The 19,855-nt window shown below is 38.9% G+C and overlaps 1 protein-coding gene across 2 annotated transcripts in view; it reads left to right on the forward strand.

The window, feature by feature from the left end:
* The first annotated feature begins 5,316 nt into the window (after positions 1-5,316).
* Positions 5,317-19,855, forward strand: part of usp37 (ubiquitin specific peptidase 37) — a 130,429-nt gene continuing 115,890 nt past the window's right edge. For both annotated transcript variants that reach the window (XM_051930598.1, XM_051930599.1), the window contains exon 1: positions 5,317-5,533. The gene's annotated coding sequence lies outside the window, so the exon portion shown is untranslated. The remainder of the gene's footprint in view (positions 5,534-19,855) is intronic.

Genomic DNA, 19,855 nt, shown 5'->3' on the forward strand with positions numbered 1-19,855 from the left:
TTCTTTCAGCTTGTGAAATGACAAGTGTGTTCTTCCTTTTTGGTTTTCCAACTCCATTTCTTTACTCATTTCGTTGTAATACCTTACTTTGTCTTCTCGAGATACTCTTTTAAATTTTCTGTTCAGGTCTTTAACTTTCTCCTTTCTTTCTTCCACTTTAGCCTCTCTGTGTTAAGGAGCAATTTTTAAGGTCTCCTCTGGCATCCACTTTGCTCTTTTCTTTCTTCCCTTTCTTTTTAATAACTTTTTGCTTTCTTCATATATGATGTCCTTGGTGTCATTTCATAACTCATCTGGTCTTCGATTGCTTGTGCATAACACATCAATGCTATTTTTAACATTATCTCTAAATTCAGGTTGTTTATGCCCAAGGTCATACTTTGGCTCTCGTGGATTTGTTTTATTTTTTTCAATTTTAACTTGAACTTGGATATGAGCAGTTGATAGTCTGTTCCACAATTGGCACCTACCCTTATTCTGACTTTTGATACTGAGATTCTCCTTCATTTCTTTCCACATATGTAGTCATTCTGATTTTTGTGCCCCACACTCGGTTAAATCCATGCGTATAGTTGCCGTTCATGTTGTTGAAAAGGATGTTTACAATGAATAAGTCATTTGTTTTGCAAAATTCTTTCATGCAATCTCCAACATCATTGCTTTCTCCAAGGCCATATTTTCCAACTACTGATTCTTCTTCTTTGTCTCCAACCTTTGCAGTCCAACCACCAGTAGTTATCAATACATCCTGACTGCAAGTTTGATCAGTTTCTGTCTGGAGAAGTTGGTAGAAATCTTCAGTTCCCTCATCTTTGGCTTTAGTGGTTGTTGCATAGATTTCTATAATATTGGTGTTTTAACTGGTCTTCCTTGTTGACATATGAATATAATCCTGTCATTGATTCTGTTATACTTTAGAAAAAATCTTTAGATGTTCTTTTTGATGATGAATGCTACACAATTCCTCTTCAATTCTCCATTCCCAGCATAGTAGATCATATGAAATGGCGAAAACCAGTCCATCTCAGCTCACTTATGCCTAGAATGTCAATCATCATATGTTCCATTTCATGAGAACTTCCAGTTTACCCAAATTCATGCTTCTTGCATTCCAAGTTCCGATTATTAATTTATGTTTGCAGCTGTTTCTTCTCATTTCAGGAAATGAAGGTCTTGAAGCATCTGGTTTTACTCCACTTCCATCATTATGATCAACTCTATTTTAAGGAGGCAGCTCTTCCCTAGTCGCGCCTTGAGTGTCTTCCAACCTGAGGGGCTTATCTTCTGACACTGTATCAGACATTATCTTACCATTGCTCGTAGGGTTTTCAGTGGCTTGTGTTTTGGAAGCGAATTGCCACATCCTTCTTTCTAGTCTGTTCGTAGTCTGGAAATTCCACTGGAATCTGTCCACCATGGGTGACCCTACTAGTATTTAGAATACCAGTGCCATTATCACAGCAATGTACAAGCCACCTCAGTACAATAAAATGACAAACAAGTGGTGGGAAACAATATAACAGCCCATTATTTGATATTGCAGCTAACTTTTTTTGAGAAGTTTAACACTTATTTTGATTTTGATACTTGTAACAAAGTCCAGAAATGTTTGTACAGTAAAGAATTTACCACTTCATAAAATTGCCTTTCCTTCTTACAACACTTAGTAAATGTTTAGGTACTGAAGACACAAAACTCTATACCATCACAGATGCTAGCTTCTGGACTTGTAGCTGGTAACAGTCTGGTTGGTCCTTTCTACTTTAGTCCGGGGGACACAACATGCATTTCTTCCAAAAAAGAACTGAAAAATTAATTAGTCTGACCACAATACAACTTTCCACTATGTCTTGGCCCACCCCAAAAGCCTCTGACCCCAAAGAATTTGGCTATGCATTTGGACACTGTTAACATGGGGCCTCCTCACACTTAATATCTGTGGATGTAACTATAGTATGTATTGTGTTATTTAATAAAGTTTTGCCAAAGTACTGCTGAGCCCCTGTGGTTATATCACTGTATTGATGAATGATGGTTTCTGATGCAGTGCCATCATAGGGACTGGAGATCAAAGCAATCAGCTTAGGCTTGCACCTTTGACTTTTACATACCAACATTTCTCCAGATTCCTTGAATCTTTTAATTATATTATACACTGTTATGTGTGAAATATCCAAATTCCATCTGATCTGTCTTTGAAAAACATTGCACTTTTTTTAATGATTTTCTCACATATTTATGGGAAAATTGGCGATCCATGATCTATCTTCACTCCTATAAGACTAGGTAATTCGTGTATGCAGCCTTTATACCAAACCATGATTACAATCACCTGTTGAACATCATCCATTTGGCTGAAGAGAATCTAAACTTCCCATGTAGTTACTGTGTTTTAACCTGGAAAACCAGTGTGCCTTTTGTCAAATTAAAATTTGAAAAATCACCAATTTTAAACAATGGATGGGAGCTAGCAATTGTTTTGTACTTGGAATATAGAGTATGAGGTACATAAACCATCAGTAATTTCACAATATGGATATTAGCCAAAAGCAATCTGAAAAGTTTTCCACAAGCACAACAGCCTGACTGCAGAAGTTCAGTTCACCTCTGTTTCACTGTTACAAATTTTATCGTAGTACCTGTGCCGAATGCCAAAGGATTCTCACTGTTTACATTGTACTTTTAGGCAGTGTGCTATCCTTAAAAAGACTACTTGCTGTGCTGTTTGGAATTCATGTGTAACTTTGGCAGGTTTGCCATTTTTATAGGGTCCCTTGCGGCTGGCACTGAAGCTACTCACTTGCATGATGGAATGCCAGCTTATTGTGCAGGTGACTCAACCACAGATTGATGCAACTTGTCAAAGCCAATATATTATTAAGGGCTTTACTATTACACAATAATTACTGCCAATGTTTTTTTTTTCCTGGCATTCACTGCATATGTACATCGGCAAATTTTTGCACTCCTTTTGGATTTTTCTCAAGTATGAGAAAAATATGCATGTTAAGCTAATAAGCTCAGTATGACTAATTGCTAATATGTTGTAATAACCGAGGGGTGTGTCAGAGATGGAAGAATGTATTCAGCCATGTTACGCCAGACCACTGTTGTGGACCTAAAAAGGACCTTTGGCTTTTTCAGTGATGTCTCCACCATGCAGCCGGTTATTTGTGGCACCCTGTACTCTGAGTTGCTTCTTCTTGTTGGCCTGCACACGCCACCAGCTCCACCTCACTCTGTGTATCTAGGGTCAGATGCAACCTGACTGCTGCACTATCCCCTTGTTCTGTGAGCCAACCCAAGTCCAGGGTCTACATGTGAGGCTTGGTGATGGCCTGATAGTCCTAATCATCAGAAAGATGCAGGATAAAACAAATTCTCACAGTTCCATGTTTGCACGCATGCTGTTTATGGGGTTGGTTATACAGTTGGCTTCTCCAGATATTCCCACTCCCCTATGATAGCCAGCCTTGCAAAGAGCATGTCCCTCACAGCTCCAGACCCAGGGTTGCACTAACTGTGCTCATTTATAGACTGGAGCCCCAATCAGAGACGATGCCTGTCTGGGATATGGATTAAAGCTGTCATCAACTCAGTTATGAAAAATCAATTATGGAAAATGGATTAATATTAAATTTATATTCATTTTTGAGTGAGGCATCGAGCTGCCCTATGGGACATCCTGAGGGTTTGCAGGATCCTGTACACTGGTACTGTGAGTGCTGTGCAGAGTGGAGGCAGGACCTCTACGTTTTTCCCAGTTGATTCTGGGGTTCGTCAGGGGTGTGTTCTTGCTCCTACTCTGTTCAATGCTTGTATGGACCGGGTGCTGGGCAAGGTCGTGGGGTCCAGTGGCTGTGGGGCATCTGTTGGTGAAGAAAGATTCACGGATCTTGACTTTGCTGATGATGCTGTGATCTTTGTGGAGTCAATGGAGGCTCTGATCGGGGCTTTTGAGAGACTGAGCAAGGAATCTGAGTGTCTGGGCTTGTGAGTGTCCTGGATAAAAACCAAGATCCAGGCCTTTAATGACCTTTTGAGCACAGCCATCAGCAGTGTGTCTGATCGCGGAGAGAGTGTTGACTTTGTCGAGAGGTTTACTTACCTTGGCAGTGACATTCATGTCTCTGGTGACTCTTCCTATGAAGTTAGTAGGGTGTTGGGGGTCATGAAGTTGCTGGAAAGAGGTGTGTGGCGCTCCCGATATCTATGTAAAAGGATGAAGGTGCAAGTCTTTAGAGTCTTGGTGCTTCCTGTCTTGCTATATGGTTGCAAGACATGGACGCTATCCAGTGACCTGAGATGAAGGCTGGACTCCTTTGGTACTGTGTCTCTCCGGAAAATCCTTGGGTACTGTTGGTTTGACTTTGTGTCCAATGAATAGTTGCTCATGGAATCCTGAATGAGGCACATTACCTTGATTGTGAGGGAGCGTTAGTTACCGCACTACGGCCATATGGCGCGTTTCCCCAAGGGTGATCCGGCTTGTAAGACCCTCATTGTTGGGGTCCCACGTAACACCTGGCTGCAGCAGATAGAGGGTCATTTCTGGAGGGTGGGACTGGACCACGCGTCTTCCTGGGGGGTTGCCAACTAGGATCCTGAGTTGTTTTTATTGAGTAGTAGGTGCGGCAATGCACTGTACCAGTGCATGCTCCCCAACTTGACTTGACATTTTTTAAGATGAACACAGTCCAAAGCATATTATAATCAAATGTTAAACTAAGGTTTTGATTAAAAACAAGAATTTTCCTCATATTATGACCAATGGAAGAATTAAAATTTGTCACAGTGAGATAACAAGCTATTTGTAGGATTTTTGCCTTATGTATGAACGGGTGGTTTTGAGGTTAGCGCTGCTGACGCACGATCTGTTTTCCTGGGATCGAATCCGCACCTGACGCGCTCTGTGTGTACGTTTTGTCTGGGTTTGTATGAGTTTTCGCAACCACATCCCCAAAGTGATTTAACTGGAGTGTCAAAATTTGACGTGGGTCCTGCTTTGTTATCTGGTGCTGCACATCCCTGAATTGGATTATGCCGATTGAGAATGTTAAGTATTCTTCTACTTTTAGAAACGCTTTCCAAGTTTGATAGCGAATGCAAAGGTGCAAACTGCAAGATCGGACATTTCCTGTGTCAGCGATTTTGTTTTTTTTACACAAAAAATATTGGAGGCGTGGCTCTTAACTACAAATGTGCGCCGTTCTAGACATAAACATTTACGCAAGCACGCACGCTTTTTAGGATCAGCAAACCTATCAGCAGAAACGACCAGACAGACACGTGTGTTCGCATCGGAATCTCGCGATAATGCAAGCGCGGCTTGCGCCACCGCTTCCACGTTTGGTCACATTCCCGCCATCATATGGTGTTACTGGGAGCATTCGCTGTATCAATAGTAGAAACAACATTAAACCGATGGGATTGTAAGACCGGACATTTATTTTTTGTTATTCTGGAGAAGTATCTATGATAACAGAAAGGTGTATGTAATTGAGGAGACCGGGCATGCTAAGCAGAGTTTAAGGTAAGTTGTTTTTTTTATTTATTTTTTAAAGCATGGTTACGTATTTGTTCGCTGGCAGTGCCAGACTGACGGGAGTCGCAACAAGTCATTTATGTTAAAAAACATTATTGGTTACAGTAGTGTTCAGTAGGTTCTTTAGTTACGGTAAGTATAATAATGCTGTTTACATAAGACAGTGGTAGACGTTCTTCATATATAGTACGTGATGGTGCTAACGTTTCAGAAATAATTGGAAGATATATTGCATGCATTTAACTTTGTAAGAAAACCCTTTTCAAATCGTCACATTTCTTGTGCAACTCTTACGAAGAATCGTTTTCAGCGCCTGACTTCTGCGTGTCCTGGCCCGAAGCTGTTTTAAAGTAAATCTGGTTCGTACACAAAAGCCGAAGATGGAGATACCCATATAACTTTAGGGATAAGGTTCCAAAATTTAACTGTCGGGATCAATAACCGATTCTTGCAAATAAATGTTGCACGTGTTAGGTAAGAGATTCTGTTTACGTGTAAGTGCACATACATTGTTACGTTGGGATTTTAGTTCCTCGTTTATGTGTTACATGGTTGCATGGTGTGCTTAATAGCATCCCAGACATAAATGCATAGCGAATACATTTTCAAAGAACATCTGCATCTTTTTTATGGTGTTTCTTTCTGAACTAATGCTGTAGCTGTAAACCGGTTGCCATAAATAGAAAACAATGTTAATGTAGGTATTGAAAAATGTAAAAAATCTGTTTTCTTAAAATGAAAACGTGTAAATCATTATCGCGGTTACCGAACAGAGTCTACAGTTTAAAAACTTTTGATGTGGCATGGTTACAAACATTCATAAGCATTACATGTAGAAGGCCATATAAAAACTAAGCTACTGCATGTGTGTGTGACAAGATTGTCATTACCTTCCAGATAGGTAAGTTAAATTTGTGTACTGTCAAATATTAAAAATATTTTGTGGTAAAATAAGCTTTTGGAGCTTGCACAAGAGTGCCCAATAAAGGCACTTTATCCTGAACAGGGTTGCTGGGTATTTGGAGTCTATACCAGCAAGCATAGGACATTCTAAAAAAAACACGTTACAGGTCTTGCAGGAAAATGATATGAAACAAAAGTGAAATATTAAAACAAATTACGAGTTTAGATTAAATACATTAGATCAAAGTTCATATCATCCATGTATTAATAATTTCATTACTAAGCTATAAGTGCTGTGCAGTGTTTAGTTATTGAAATGTTTCCTTTTTGCTGCATAGTTTTGGGTGTTTGTATGGGCAACATATACAGACTATGAATTCATTTTCTTCAAAACTGAATGGAAAAAGAAGAAATTGTGTACAGTAATCCCTCCTCCATCGCGGGGGTTGCGTTCCAGAGCCACCCGTGAAATAAGAAAATCTGCGAAGTAGAAACCATATATTTATATGGTTATTTTTATATTGTCATGCTTGGGTCACAGATTTGCGCAGAAACACAGGAGGTTGTAGAGGGACATGAACTTTATTCAAACACTGCAAACAAACATTTGTCTCTTTTTCAAAAGTTTAAACTGTGCTCCATGACAAGACAGAGATGACAGTTCCGTCTCACAATTAAAAGAATGCAAACATATCTTCCTCTTCAAAGGAGTGCTTGTCAGGAGCAGTGACTGTCACAGAGATAGAGAGAAAAGCAAACAGATCAATAGGGCTGTTTTTCTTTTAAGTATGTGAAGCACCGCGGCACAAAGCTGTTGAAGGCGGCGGCTCACACCCCCTCCGTCAGGAGCAGACAAAGTGAGACAGAGTTTGTTTTTCAATCAAAAATCAATACGTGCCCTTCGAGCTTTTAAGTATGCGAAGCTCCGTGCAGCATGTCGTTTCAGGAAGCAGCTGCACAGAAGGTAGCCAACGTGAAGATAATCTTTCAGCATTTTTAGACAAGCGTCCGTATCGTCTAGGTGTGCGAACAGCCCCCCTGCTCAATCCCCCTACGTCAGGATCAGAGAAAGTCCGCGCAAGAGAAAGAGAAATGTAAGCTGGGTAGCTTCTCAGCCATCTGCCAATAGCGTCCCTTGTATGAAATCAACTGGGCAAACCAACTGAGGAAGCATGTACCAGAAATTAAAAGACCCATTGTCCGCAGAAACCCGCGAAGCAACGAAAAATCCACGATATATATTTAAATATGCTTACATATAAAATCCGCGATGGAGTGAAGCCGCGAAAGGCAAAGCGCGATATAGCGAGGGATTACTGTATTCATAATTGTAAGTAATATAGGATTATGTTGAATTATTTACATTTTTCTGTTTGACTTTTCATGATTAAAAGTGATGTAAATTTGATCATGAAAGTTTTAGATTTTTAGTTTTTTAAAATAATTTCATGAAAAATTTGGCAATTTCTGCAAAGTTACTTTCGACTGTAATGCATATCATAAGTAATAGGATGGAGTTTTTTTGGATGGGCCTTAATAGATTAATAGTATTAATTAATTTATTTGTCCCAAGGGGGTGTGAGCGCTGAAGTCGGGGAAATGGCGAGATAAACACCAATTTAAAATTAAAAGCAATTTCTTTATTCTTTATTCTTGGTGAGTTAGATTGTGAGACTGCCCAGCACCACCCCCACCAACCCCCCCAGCTCAGCTAACTGATTTGAGTTCTGGGCAGACTGGAAAAAGAAAAAACTGTTCACCCTTTTATCACCTAGCTTGTTCATTAGCCAAAGAGAGAACAGAAAAAAAACATAACAGTTAATTTTGAGGTCATACATAGATTAGGGTTACATCTTAATTTATGACATAGGAGTACAGAAAAACAAAGCAGTACCAGGCGCCTACATTGTCTAAAGACTGTGACCTTCCCAGTACACACACAAACCCATTTTAAGCAGTTTTCTTAAAGTTCATTGCATTAGTTATAAAGAGATTACATTCATAGAACTTTAATATCTTCATTAAATTATATTTCTTTGATTAGTTTAATAGTCCTTATTTATGAATTCATAAATGACAATTTTGTCTTATATTTTTAAGCAAGAGTGAAGAAAACAATCGCATTGATTCATAATATCACAGGGTGTTCTGTTAATATCAAGAGGTTAGCACTTTCACATAGAAGAATTAAATCAGTCTCATATTCTGTGCATAAACATAATTACTTTCCTACCTAAATGCAGATCAAATCATATAGAAGTATAAAATCATATAGTTCTCTGCAGCATGATTAATACAAAATACAGTCATTGGTATTTTGTGAGTTAAATACTTATACTCATCTGCGGTGGGCCAGCCCCTGCCTGGGGTCTGCTTCCTGCCTTGCGCCCTGTGTTGGCTGGGATTGGCTCCAGCAGAACCCCGCAAACCTGCAGTTAGGAGATAGCAGGTTGGATAATAGATGGATACTTATAATCATTAGTTAGTAATGTTTTTTCTGCTTTCTAAAGGGACATGTTAGCTTTTTACAAAAGATTAATAAATATGTAAATGTAATAAACAAATAATGTAATCGGCCATGCTGTTACTATGAAACAGCTTCTAGCTGTCTGCATAGTTAGTGTATGTGAAAAGCATTGATTCAAACCCTTTGTCATTGGAAACTTTAGTATGTACTGGCAGCTTTGGGGACCTACAATACACTCATGTTTAGAGTTACCAATAAACTGATGTATGTGCTTAGCGGCTAGGCAGCCAGCCTGGGACTGGATTCAACCTAGTCTTGTGCAGTTGTGCAGCAGCAGCACCACTACTAACCACTATGCTATCATGTCAATGTATGTAAGAAACGGGTTGATTCACAAGTTTTTGTTTAACATCTTTATTTCCAATATGTACCAAAAAAGGAAAACTTAATTTGGAGACGGTGACAAATTGATCTAGTTGGCAGCAAATGAATGTTCTTAAAATGCACAGTTTCATGATTGTTGTATATTTGCTTGAATTCTTAGCAAGCATTAATTACATACTCTGATTCATGTACTTAAAAATTATCTGTTTAATTCACTAATTATGCAAGGTTTTAATTCTGTGTTCATTTATTCAGTTTTTTTGTATAGTACATCATATTTTGTTATGGACCATACATAATATTGACACAATAGCTAGTGCTGTATACTGGGTTCAAGTCCTATTGCCTGGTTGTTGGTGGTGGTGTGAAATTTTCATGTTCTGCTTTTGAAGTGATTCTGTGAGGACCTAGCTTTTCCTTTCGCACCAGAGATATGTGTTGAGGATATTGGAAGGTTTAACACATGTCTGAATTCTTCTTGTACTAGTGTGAACCCTTCAAGAATGTCACACTACCTACAGTTAAATTTCACCTGCCAAGGTCAGATGTACAGCCAGAGAAGGCAAATCAAAATTCAGCAAAGGAATGTATTTGTTACTGATTGTGCCTATTAGGAACCCATTGAATTGAGGGGAAAAAATCACAAATGAAATCAAATATTGAAAAAACAAATTACAAAGGAAACATTATTTAATTCGTTGCAAACGTATATGCATGTTTTCTTTCAGTTGCTTGTTAATCATTTTGTACATAAGTTTGTAAGTCTTTGGAAAACACAACCTCATAAGGTTGCTTATGTGAAACATGAGTAGAGAAAGGCACGCCAATATGTTCAGCATTTTACATTTGATTTAACTATTGTGCCACCACTTTCATGAGCATTTCAGCATTCTTTAATGGAAATTAGTGGTCAGGTACTTCATCTTGTAATGTCCCAACAACATATAAAACGGCAAGGAAAAACACAAGAAATGTACTAGTTCAAATACTTATGAAAAAGCATCACATACAGTACTGGAAAGGTACAGTTATGAAGAATTGGTTATTACACCACATCACCACCATGCTAATTTAATTTCTTTGTACAAATTGAATTTGTACTTTTACAAATGACTGCTTGCCATAGTGTCACAGGTTAGGTTATATGAAAACATTCACATTTTTAACTGTTTTTTAATAACTGCTATGGAAAAATCAATTGAAATTATTTCAGTTCATGTTTTCTTATCCATTTTGGGTCTTTTGAGCAACTGTAATTTTTCACTGTCAGCCATAAATAAGTGAACGTTGAAAGTAACTGTTTTTGCATTCAACTGTTAATATTAAGCTATATATTCTAAGTGTTGTGTATATTGTCGTGTTAAAAAAAGTCACACAAGTCGTCATTAAAATACAGATGGATGTCTATTCACCTGTTGATGCAAGGCTAAACATTATAGAGCAGGGGTCCCCAACTCCGGTCCTGGAGAGCCCCAGTAGCTACAGGTTTTCATTCTAACCCTTTTTTAATAAGTGACTTGTTTCTGCTCCTAATTAACTTCTTTTGAATTAACTTTATTTAACTTGCTCTTGAAGACTCAGTCTCTAATTTTTCTTTTTCTGTTATTACGATCCAAACAATAATGACATACAAAATGAATCAAAACATGACCAGCAAACTCTGTCAATCATACAATATCTGAACATAAAGAAAGATGAAGGTTTCAGGAATGTTGATATATTCAGAGCCCCAAAACATTTTAACCGTGCTCATAGAAATGAGAAAATCGACAATTTCAGAAATGTCTACTATTACACAATGAGAGCAGCAACAAGCCATGGAATTAAAGATCGGGTTTACATAACAATAACAATCCGCGCCTAATTAAGCAACTGGTTGGAATGGAATTGGTTAGTGTTTGATGCCTTGACATGATTGGTCTTCAGTTGGCTCACTCACTTCACATTTCATTTGTTTGGATGGATGCCATTTAATGAAAGAAATGAAGCAGTTCAGAGGAATAATGAAGAAATTCAGGGGAACAAATAGTTAAAAAAAACAAGTCTATTAAAATGAATTCAAAAGAAATTAATTAGCAGCAAACACAGTGCACTAATTAAAAAAAAGGGTTAGAATAACAACCTGCAGCTACTGGGGCCCTCCAGCACCAGAGTTGGGAACCCCTGTGATAGACTTAGAAACAATGTTGCTGTTTGAAACAATATATTTTGTCAATTTTGTTTTACACTGATATATATGGGAACATCAATGACGTGTTTGGTGATTCTGTCCTAGATATTGGTGTGTTCTTGAGCTGTTTGGTTAAATGTCATTATTCAGATATAATTCAAATGTATAACGAAAATATTCTTATTCCAAGACAAAAGCTGACATTTGATGAAACCCTTAGTCTCCACCAGAATGATAATCTGGATGCTGCCATCAATGTGGCTGGTGATTTCAACCAGGCAACTCTCAAAAAGGTAATCTAACCATACCACCATTTGTTGTTTTTTTTTTTTTTTTTAATTATCCCCCAAATGCCCAGATACAAACAATGGTTAAGGCAGGAAGCTCCAGTCATGCATGAAGTTGAGCATTGGACAGACCAATCAGAGGCCATTCTTTAGGATGTGCTGAGTGTTCCTGACGGGAAAATGTTTAGGCGCAGCTCTGTGTTTACAGAAGCTGCAACTAGTTATATTGGATTTCTCACAAATGAAGTTGCACTAAAAGTCATTATCAGGACTGACCCAAACCAGAAACCTTTGGTGGACAAAACCATTTGTGATGAACTAAACACTTGCAATGCTGCGTATAACTCAGGGCTTGTGTCTGCAAATATGGACAATTACAAAGTCACCTCTTCCAATTTAAAGATTTCAGTGAAAGCTGCTAAAGCAGCAATATGGGGAGAAAGTGAAAGGGCTACTTAAACAGTCCGATCTGTCTGTGGACAGTAATGGACTAGAAAGCAACTACTCCCAGCATAGTGAGTGCTGACACCTCTCTGGCACACGAGCTTAATAATTTCTGCGTGTGCTTTGATGTGAATCCTGCTAACGGCAGCCAGCGGTCCGACACGTCTACGGTGAGAGAACTGCACAGTGAGGAAACAGCACTCATTTTGTTAGAACTTGACGTGAGGAGAGCTTGTAAGAAAGTGAACCCAGGAAAGCAGCGTGTCCCGGCAGGATTCTAGGACATGTTCTCAAGATTTATGAGGATCAGCTTGGTCTACTGTTCGTGGAAATATTTAATATCTCCTTAACCCAGTGTATCATACCAGTGAGCTCAAAAAGGTCCGGCGTTGTTACAGTACCTGCCTGAAAGAGTATTGTCCTGTTGCAACAAATGCCTGTAGCAACGAAGTGCTTTGAGAGGCTAGTCAAAAATCACATGCTCTTCTCTGCCAAAAGAACTGGATCCATTATGATTCGCATATCGCTCTAGTATATCCACAGAGAATACTATCACATGATCCTTCATACAGCACTGGCCCACCTGGTCAGCAAAAGAATATGCAATTGATATTTATAGACCATATTTCTTCATTTAGCAATATAAACCCCTCAAATCTCATCACCAAACTCGGGGACCTTCAGCTGTACACTTCATTGTGCAGGTGGATTTTTAACTTCCTGACAGGCAGTCTCCAGATAGTTTGAGTTGGTGGCCAAACCTCATCATCCCACACTCTCAAAACAGTCACTCCACAGGGCTGTGTCCTGTGTCCACTGCTGTACTCCTCTACATGTATGACTGCACAGCTGCTCTAACATTCTTGTTAAGTTTGCTGATTGCACAGCTGAGGTAGGTCTGATATCTAAAAACAATGAGCAGGTTTACCTGAATGAAGTAGAGAGTCTGTCAAACTGGTGTCAGGATGACAGTCTTCCACATTGCAGCAAACAAAAGCTGGTTTCTGAAGAAATAAGTGCCATATTTCTGATTTTTATGTTTTTATAGTAATCAAAGGACAATCAGTTTTTAAAAAGCATTTAAAAAGCATTTTTAGTGTCATTTAGCTACCTCAACCAATACGTGTCCTTGGAAGGCTGTTGGCTTGACACTATTTGTAAAATAAAAGTATTAAGGATATGGTTATTCTATTTTTACTAAATCTATAGAGGGGGTGATAGGACCCTGTTTAGTTTAATCCTGTATGTTACTTCTTGACTACTCCTACCCCAGCACTTGACTTGTACCATGTGCTGCCAACTTCTCAAATTGGATCTGCACACTCTGTTTATCTTCCACCAAAAATGCTTTTTTTTATTTTTATTTTTCTGTGTATGTCAACTAAAAAAATTTTCAAATAACAAACAGCTTCTTAAATTATTGAATACCCAGGACCAGACAAGAACGAAATTACTTTCTATGGTAAATGCATAAATGAATTAGCTTATTAAAGAAGTAAAATAAAAAAAGTAGACCAGTGTTTTGTTGCGCATTTCCGCTGCACTCTCAGTTTGCATCATCTTTTAAAGAATCATCTAATAAACAGGCAAAGAAGCCCTTCTAGATTAATAAGTACATGATGATTAATAATGATAATAATAATGTGTAAGCACTGTGCAGTAAATATACCACTAGCAAATGCACAGATGTTGCTTGCTTTGGTTCAGCTGGGGTTTTGGCTTTGGCAATATTACTTTTTTTGTAGTGCGGTTATTATACAGTTCTATGTGTTGTCTGTGATTCTCGTATAAATTAGTTTGGTTTATGCCTCGTAGCAACTTCAGCTTTGCACGTTGTGCACTGTCCATTTGATTGATAATTGTCCTATTAATGTCTCTGAGGTAGAATTCAAAGTTTTCCCAAATGACAGAAATGTTTTTTTTTTTTCTTTTTTGGCACCAAGTTGGACTTTGCTCTGTTGTACTAATACTGGCAGGATAAACTACACATTAGCTTATTTTTTGGTCCCAAAAGCATACCCACCAGTAGTCCACTAGTCCAAAACAAATGGCAGTGGGGACTGATTGAGTGCCACATGTGCATAGTTCATGTTCAGTGGACTGGAAGCAAAACTCCATACAAATGTGCTCTGGTGAATGATGGCAAGATGTGTATAATACTAGTAGACAATTACAGCTATTTTAAATTTAGTAATTGCACAGGTTCAAATTATTTTTTTTAAATACAATTAATTGTGCAACACAAATACACTTGCTTTGCCCCAGTTTATATTAAATTGAGAGGCAGACAATGAATTTATGTCTTCTGGACCCAAAGACCAAAAAGATATCTAGGAGGAGGAAAAATACAAAAGATCAGTATGTCTAGTGTGTAAATAATTCGGACTGGATGATTTTTTAATGATCTTTGATTTATTTTGCCGTTGTCCAGCGTTAGTAATCGGTGTAGTTACTGCACTTCTTGGCTTTCCTTTAGGAGGATAAAGCAACTTAAAAAAGTGTAACAACTGACTGCTGTAAAAGAGTGTGTGAGCCCCAAAAGGAAAATTTAAGTCTGCTTTACCTCTAAAGTAACATCCCTGTCTTGTAATTAGGATGACCCAAATCCAACCAGGAGACAAACGTGAAGGGCTTAAAAATCCCTCAATAACCTGCAACCACTATTAAATGTCTGTCTTGTTAAAGTAAGGTGGATAAAAAAGATTAAAGATATACTAAATGTATCATGTTCCAGGAAAACGTCAGTTGTTAAGGAACTAAAGCAAAGATATATTGCACTACATATTTAGTAATACATTTAAGATTGTGTTATCATTGCATACTAGGGCTGTGTGATGTATTAAAAGCTCACATCATCGTTATTACAAAATATCCGCAGTTGGTGATTGGGATAGGGGAGAGATGCTTATGAATTGCAAATAATTATCTACTATACCTATGTGCTGCGTATAATGTTTTTAATTTACATTGTTCCTACTGTGAATATAGACATTTTTACAACAAGTTAGTTTGAACTTTTTTTTTGTAAAAACTTTGGTGCCTGAAGAAAGTCTGGTTCGCGTAGGTAGGCCAGGACAGACTAAAACAAGGTGGTCTTGGTGCCAATGAGACACAGAACCTAACTACTTTAAATAATGTGCATTATGGGTGAAATTGTGTATGCTGTGGTAGTTATGCTAAGCCTCTGCTGTTGGTAATTGGGAGTCTGATTCATAGCATAATGAGCTGAGGGTTAAGAAGTATTAGAACAATAAAAAAGTACAAATAAAAACATAACAAAATTTGTGTAAAATAAATAATGCAATTACCAGTCAGAGTAAACCAAGGGCCTGATCAGGCGAAATGCTTCTCACACACACAATATTAGCCAGCAATATTGTAAATTCACTTGCGATTGGCTCAGTCAAAACACATAACAGATGTGGGAAGAAACAAGCAGCAGTACCCTATGAAACTGACAAGCAAACTCCCTAATCTTGCACTAAGTGATGTGCGCAGATGAGGTGGGCCATCCTCTCAATGCGAACACTTACTTTGACATATGTTGTAAATGTTAATCAAACAATACGAAATTAATTTCATTAACAAATATATGCAAGAAGTAAGACAGTAGACATATGATTTGAGGTAAACTAAATGGAGGTTATGTTCATATGGTAGCTACTGGAAAGTAAATACGGATCATCATTAATTTAAATGAAACTTGCCTGCTATGTCTATTGTCATAAAACTGAAGCGCACGCCATCAGAAGATCTGACTTTATTTTGTGCTCTTGTGTGGTATAGTGGGTCCACAGCTCATGTCAAAAGGGCCAGTTTTTAAAATAAATAATCGCCGCACTTGTGGCTTAGTGAGGGAGCGTGGTGGTGTGCGGCCGAGTGGTTCTCGGGGGAATTCGTGATGCGGGCAATTCTCACTTAAGTGCACAGGTGAGGAGTCGTCCGCATCCGTAATTGTTCCCGGGAGCTGCTGATTGCCACAGCTGATCCACGTCCCCGTAATATATAGAAGCATGAGGCAGGTAGTAGGGAGGAAAAAAGTAACAGGAAAGAAATGGATGGGGGTTAAGGGAAGAAGAAGGGTGGAGGCATTGAAAGCCGGTGCAGGAGCGAGCAAGAGAGCAGGTTTGCTGGTAAATGCAGGCAGCTGTAATGGAGAGCCCCTCACGAGCAGTGTGTGGCCGACACTAGAGGAGGGGCAGTTGGAAGTAGTCGCTCCAGCTGAACGGTTTCTAGGAGCTGGAGTGACCAGCAGTATGGATGACTCCCCGCGGAAGGCAACGGGAGTCGAGGAGACTTGGGAGGGTGAGCCTCAGTGTGAGTGCCCTGACCGTTGGGGAACCCAAGTCTCGGTCTGGTAAGGTAGCTGTACGGAGCCAGGGGACAGAAGGCAACCGGACAGAAGTAATTAATAGTAACTAATACGGTGACTCCTCTGTTGCAGGGCCCGTATGGGAGAAGCAGGGGAGCTGCCCGTTGAATGGAGAAGGCATCAGGCTTTTTTTTTTAAAAAAAAAAAGGACAGCTTCCAGCAGTTGTTTTAACCTCGTTGTTTTTTTAAAGATTTTTTCTGTTGTGTTTATTTTAACCTTCACTCATCACTCGTTTTTATGAATTATTTCTTTATGGATATTTGAGACACTGCAGTTATTTATTTTGAACATTTGTTTTGTTGTTGTTCTTAATAAAAGCACTTGGCACTTGCTTACGCCATCCCCTTGCTCCATTTGTTATGCCTCACTGCCAAGCTCATCGTTGACATTACTGACGGTGTCGGGTTCAAGGGCTCCTGGATGCAAGATGGGAGCGTGGAGCAGAACCTGCATCATCACAACTTGCCTATTTCAAATGTGTCCTTTTTGTACCAAATGTATTGGCGCATAATTTGTAAGTCTTCCACTTGTTCGGTAATAGGCATTTTGCTTAAACAGCTGTGTCTGGTAAATGAAACAAATAGAAAAATGCAGTGGTGCACAAACACATTTGTTGTTGGCTCCCCATGATATTTCCCTGAAAAAATGTTTGTGCCTGATGAAAGAAGTTCATGACGTGGCCACAGGGTATTTGTTGATGTGTAGTTTGTTTTGAAAGTTTGCAGTGGTGAAGCCCAATTGAAATAACTGGAAACTGAAACAAAGTAACAAATCATTCCTGGATTCGGGACAGAGTAAATGGACTGAGTGCAAAAATGCCTAATGAGTGCTTGGCATCTTTTTTTTTTTGTAAAGCGTGCAAGATTTAAAAAAATAAAATAAAAAAATAAAAAATGATGACTGCAGTTTTGCAGAAATTTCCTCAAAGTGCTAATGTTTGGAGTCAATCTACAATTTTTTTTTGAATTACAGACACAAGGATCAATATTTATAACTTGTGTTTCATATATAATTTTTGTCCAAAAATAATTTACTTTCTATCATTATTTGCCTCCGTTGTCTTAAGTTTCTCTGTGTAATACTGTACACTGCATTAACTAAACTGTAGCTAGAAAGGAAACTGACTTCCTAATAAGAAAACTAGAAAAGATGGTGACATAACATTCTTTCATAAAAAAAAAAACTTTAGTATTTTAGTATGGTGCCAAATACATGATAGTTTCATGAATGAGATGTAGCTCAACACATGCGGCTGCTACTCTACTCTCTTTTTTTAATATGCTGCAGTGGTGACAGGGCTGTCCACTCTTTTGTAAATGTCTTGACTGGTTTTACTTTTTATATACTGTTTCGTCTTTTAATGTGATCCAACTTGATTGTTGCATGTGGATAGGAATAGCAATGTCACAAGAACTGATATTTTAGGTACTGATTCAGTGTAAAGTTCTGAAAAATGTAACAGTGCCAGCTTTTTTACTTTATCGTTGGTACCAAGAAAGTTGGTACTGCACTTATGTTTTACTGTAAATAGACAAGTTACTCTGGAAGGCACAATAATACATAAAAAAGTGTGAGAAACTACATATACAATGGTATTTATGATACAGTACTGCATCGACACATGTCAAAAAGAAAATCTGCAGAGGTCATGTCTGGAAATGCTTTTGTGTTTGTGCAAGAAAATTTAAGTGGGCAACTCGTAATTGTTATTTAAAAAAAAAAAAAAAAAAAAACACACACAGGTCTTGTGCTATAAAAACTTTTATCCAATTACGGAATTAATTCAGAAACGGATTTGGGTGTGCTTTCAGAGCGAAATTACATTACCAGTCAAATGAGGTGCAATTGTTAAACTTGTCATGTATTTGGAAGAGGAGATGAAAAGGTAACAAGTTTAATTGCTTTTAAATGGTGATTACAGTGAGCACTTCTACAGATGTCCATCAGTCCAAGCATCTGTCCATTATGTTTAAATGATGTGTACAGTTTAGGGTCCTGCTGGGTTGAAGCTTGCATGCATCCCCAATTACACATTGTGAATAAGGTGCTATATAATCGTCCGACCCGGCACAGATTCATACTGAGGCACGTATAAATTGAACACAAATCATTTTATTTTCTCTTCAGCCGTGGGGTACGTCTTCCCTGTGTCCCACAGGCCCAACACAGTCCCACAAGCACTTAATGCAATAAACACAAATAAATCTTTTTCTTCACCTGTGGGGCACGTCTTCCCCGTGAACCCCACAGGTATAACACAGTCCCAAAGTACCTCTTTCTCAAGACAGCAATCCTTCCGTTGGCACCACCACTCCCCTCGGGCACCTCGTCCACTTCCTCCCAATTCTGGCCCTGAGTGGTGGTTGCTAGCTTCTTTTATGGCCCTCCCAGGAGTGCTCCTGGTGCTTGCTCACCTGTTCCCAATTGCACTACCGTGTGGGCCCAATGATTACACCAGCTGGGCTTAACTATCTCCGCCTCGCCCCCTGGCGGCCATCCCAGGTCCCCACATGGTTGGGAAGAACTCCATCTCCCATGAAACCCTGTGGGAAACTGAGGCATCATCATTTACCAGGGAGGCTGCCACCAAGCGTCCCGGGGGAGGTATTGAGGAGTCCGTGGCTGCTCCCCCGGAATACAAGTAGAAGGGACGTCCTGGCCGGGCATGGACCCTGGCCGTCCTCTACAACAGTGGTCCCCAACCTTTTTGACAGCAAGGACCACTTTATTAGATGCAAATTTTTCCATGGACCGGGTGGGGGGGGGCTGCAGTTTTATACACAATTTACATAACATTTCTATTATTAAGTTATTAAGCAGTTCGCATACGTTTGCAACCCGAAATTTTTCTTCTTTTTTTGCATATAACAAAGACATTTGCTTTGCATTTGCCATTCCAACAGATTGCGCATCACAAACATTAACACTGCTATCTTTTTTACGTGTCTGCCGTTTCTATAGGAGGGTGACAATGAGTTAAATTCCAATGGATGTTTTTCAAATGTTGACAAGCAATAAGCAAAAGGTATCACTGAAAACCACAGAAAACAAAAACAGCAAAAAAAAAAAAAAAAAAACAGTACGAGGAAAGTTCGAAGAAAGAGATTTTTTTTACAATGTTTCTGTTTGGGGATCGTTGTGCAAACGTGCACAACTGAGCTGTGAGGACAGATCTAACTGCTCTGTAGATGATTCGTTCAAGCATTTCAAGGTCACTTCGTTGTAATGAAAGCATCTGCTGAATGTACTTCGTAGTAACGCGATTTCTATAGACTCGCGTCA

The sequence above is a fragment of the Erpetoichthys calabaricus genome, chromosome 8 (genome assembly GCF_900747795.2).
Source record: "Erpetoichthys calabaricus chromosome 8, fErpCal1.3, whole genome shotgun sequence".
NCBI classification, from domain to species: domain Eukaryota; kingdom Metazoa; phylum Chordata; class Cladistia; order Polypteriformes; family Polypteridae; genus Erpetoichthys; species Erpetoichthys calabaricus.